Raw genomic sequence first — 3984 nt, 5'->3', positions numbered from 1 at the left:
TGTAGGTCAAAGGATACCAAGGAAGAAATCTTCCGAATGACCATGGGAAGTAATGAATCCTTAGAAGACCATGAAGAGAGGTTTCAGCTCAGTTATAAAAGGGCCAGGTGCACACTTGACCCTGAATCTCTAAAGTTGGTCCTACTCAGAGGAGTCCCTGAAGACCTTCTAGATACCCTCCATTCGCTCGCTGGGGGAGACATCTACCAACTACCTTATGATGACATAAAGACTGTGTTTAGAAACCATTCTAGGGCAGCCAGAAAGAGAGGTAGGGGAAGTCAACCTTTTGCCAATACACCCTTATCCATTTCATCTCTTAGAAGTGAATTTGAGAATTGGCTGGAAGATTTCAAGAGTGAGATGAGGAAGAATCTTGCCGTGCAAATGGATACCTTGCATATCAAAAGCAAACAAGAGGAAGCCGAGAGGTCTTTAGCCATTTTTTGTCCTAGGTGCATCATAAAACATCCTAGGAATGAATGCCCATTGAACTCTATAGAAGTGTGTTCAGTCTGTGAAGAAGACCATCCTACGAATTAGTGCCCTTCCTTGCCCGTACTTAAAGCTGCATATCAAGGGGCCAAAGGAGCCACTGAACCAATCTATTTCATGAACCAAAGGAGGCCTCATGGACCTAGACCTTACCAGCAGGGAATGCAAGGGAAATCTGAGACCTATTACAACCCCAATCAAGCCACTTCCATGCCTTCTTTGGGCCCCCTGCTCATCCTTCCTGGTCCACACCCCCTCCTTGGTCGTATCCATCTCAATACCATGCTCCTCCAGTTGTTCATTCGTTTCAATCTTATGCTCAACCACAACCTCAGTGGAATGCACCTCATCAGGGGTGGAGGCCCTAGTACAACTCTCCTCCCGCTCTTTTGCCTCCACCACCTGCTCAACCACAACCATTGCTTCCTGCTCCACCAAGGCAACCCCAAATGCCTGCTCAACTGAACCCGAACCCGAATAACAGGTAGGCCTAGCAGGTATTTAGTGGGGAAACATCATGCCCGACCTATGCTGTGGAGATTCAGGAGATTAACCTATGATCTAGGAAGGTTCTCCCAGATAACCAACCTCCCCCTAAGGAGGATGAGGAAGAAAAACAGGAAAGTGAACAAAAATCCATTCCACCCTTTCCTGAGAGATTAACTGGCATAACACAGCCTACCCTAGAAGAGACTGAACTTCTGGGAGAATTGAAACAATTATGTGTAAAGATACGACTTCTACAAGCCATAAAGGATGTGCCTATATACAACAAAATGATCAAGAATAAGTGCTTCAGGCACCCAAACAGGCGCAAGAGAGATGCCCCAACTATCAATGTCATAGGACAGCTGTCTGACCTGATGTTGGGCCATGTAATCTGTCTGAAATATCTAGACCTTGGAAGTCCTATAGTCGATGTCCACATCAGTGGAACCGTAATCCCCCATGCCCTGATTGATCTAGGGGCTGCCATTAATGTGATGACTAAGGACACTATGCTCAAGCTCAACCTTCAGGGCTCCCTGAGAAAGACCACAATAGTACTGCAGTTAGCAGACCGCTCCACCGTGACCCCTGAGGGAATTGTGGAAGATGTAATGGTCTCTATTGATTCTTGGGAGTACCCTACTGATTTCCTGGTTCTCCAACCAAAGGCAAAGCTCACTAGGTATCCTCTCATCCTGGGAGGACCTTGGTTGGCTACTGCAGATGCTTACATCAGTTGTTGAGATGGGAACATGACAATCAAGAATGGGCATATGTCCAAGTAGCTAGTTCTATATCCTCCTGCCCAACCTTTGTTAGAACATGATTTACCCCTCTGGTTGGAGGAGGAAGATGAGGATGAAATTTATTCCTCACCACTGTGTGCAGTAGAAGCTACCATGGGGGGCCCACAAACCGAGGATGATCTTATCGAAAACTTGATTCAAAATCCACCCCCCAGTGTGTTGTCATTAGAAGAGCTGGTGGAAGTAACCCAAGCCAATCCTTTAGTTGATCTCTGTGTGGCTGAACCGACCTCTCACTGAGTTAAGAATGTGGAATTTGGCCTAGAAATAACCTTGAAGATAAACTCATCCCTATCCACCTCTCAGGAGAAAGAACTATGTAGCTTATTGAAAAACCACTTGGATGCTTTTGCTTGGAGCTATAAGGAGATGAAGGGAGTCCACCCTTCAGTCTGTACTCATCACATTTACATTAAAGAAGATTGTAAACTAGTTAGGCAGCCTCAAAGGAGGATGAATCCAACTATTAAGGACATTGTCAAAGAAGAACTACAAAAGTTGCTGGATACAGGATTCATCTACCCTATCTTTGACAGCGAATGAGCCTCTCCTTTGGTGCTAGTGCCAAAGAAAAATGGGAAGTGGAGAATCTGTATTGATTATCGGGAATTAAACAAGGCCACCAAGAAGGACCATTTTCCTCTACCTTTCATAGATCAAGTGTTAGATGGCCTGGCAGTGAAGAAGTTATTCTCCTTCCTAGATGGGTTAAGCGGGTACAACCAGATCGAAATAAGCTCGGAAGACCAAGATAAGACCACTTTCACTTGTCCTTGGGGCACCTTTGCATACTAGGTCTTTCCCTTCGGATTGTGCAATGCTCCCGCCACTTTCCAGAGCGCTGTATTGAGTATATTTGCTAAACTAGTTCATGATTCAGTGGAAATCTATATGGATGACTTTAACCCTTATGGTTCTAACTTCCAGGAAGATTTGAATAACTTGGGAAAAGTTTTATCCAAGCGCATTGAAATGAACCTGTCCTTCAGTCCTGAAAAATGTGAATTCCTGATGACTAAAGGGACCGTGCTAGGTCATACAATTTCTCAGCAAGGATTACAGGTGGATCCCAACAAAATTGCCATCATCCAAAGGGTCCCACCTCCTCAAAAGGTAAGAGATGTCCAGAGTTTCCTAGGTTTAGTAGGGTATTATAGGAGATTCATTAAGGATTTCAGTAAGCTAGCCTCTCCATTGTTTGGTCTTTTGGGAAAAGATGCTGAGTTCATATGGACTAACAACTGTCAAGAGGCTCTGGATACCTTGAAAAGTAAACTAGTGACTGCCCCAATTTTGAGAGGTCCAAACTGGGCCCTACCTTTCCACATTCATACAGATGCCTCGAACAAAGCGATAGGAGTAGCCTTAGGGAAAATTGATGAGAAGCTGCCTTATGCCATATATTTTGTAAGTAAAAACTTGTCCAAGGCAGAATTAAACTACACTGTAACCAAAAAGGAGCTCCTAGCTGTAGTCCATTCCCTAAATAAGTTTAGACACTACATCACCGGCTATCAAACATTCGTACACACTGATCATGCTGCAATTGGGTATTTAATGAACAAGACAGATATAAATGCTCATATTATTAGATGGTTACTTTTATTGCAGCAATTTGATTTAACCATTGTTGATAAGCCGGGTAAGGAAAATGTTGTTGCTGATTTTCTGTCTAGACTAGATCTGCCTACAGGTGAAGAAGGAATGGTGGATGATCAAATGCCAGATGAACACCTATTTGCTATCTTAGTACTCTCTCCATGGTTTGCTGATATAGCAAATTACTTGGTTTCAGCACAGTTCCCGCCACACCTGTCCTCAAAAGAGAAGAGTAGGATTGTGAGGAAAAGTGCTCCATTCACCTGGATTAAGGGAAATCTCTTCAAACTTGGCCCAGATCAGATTTTGAGGCAATGTGTTAGGGAGGAGGAAGTTTTTGACATTCTCCTAACCTGTTATGATGGGCCCTGTGGGGGCCATTTTGCAGCAAAGAGGACTGCCTTCAAAATTCTGCAAGCAGGTTACTATTGGCCCACTCTTCATCAAGATGTCAGAAGATATATCAGCCAATGTGACCGATGTCAAAGGATGGGGAAACTTACTCCAAGGGACGAGACACCCCTGCAAACTCAAGTGACTTTCTAGCCATTTGAGAAGTGGGGCATGGACTTTGTGGGTCCTATCAACCCTCCTT

Source organism: Pinus tabuliformis, chromosome Q (assembly GCF_031772625.1).
Source record: "Pinus tabuliformis cultivar Carrire ecotype Pingquan chromosome Q, CPIR1, whole genome shotgun sequence".
Lineage (NCBI taxonomy): Eukaryota > Viridiplantae > Streptophyta > Pinopsida > Pinales > Pinaceae > Pinus > Pinus tabuliformis.
Note: the sequence above shows the minus strand (reverse complement) of the source record.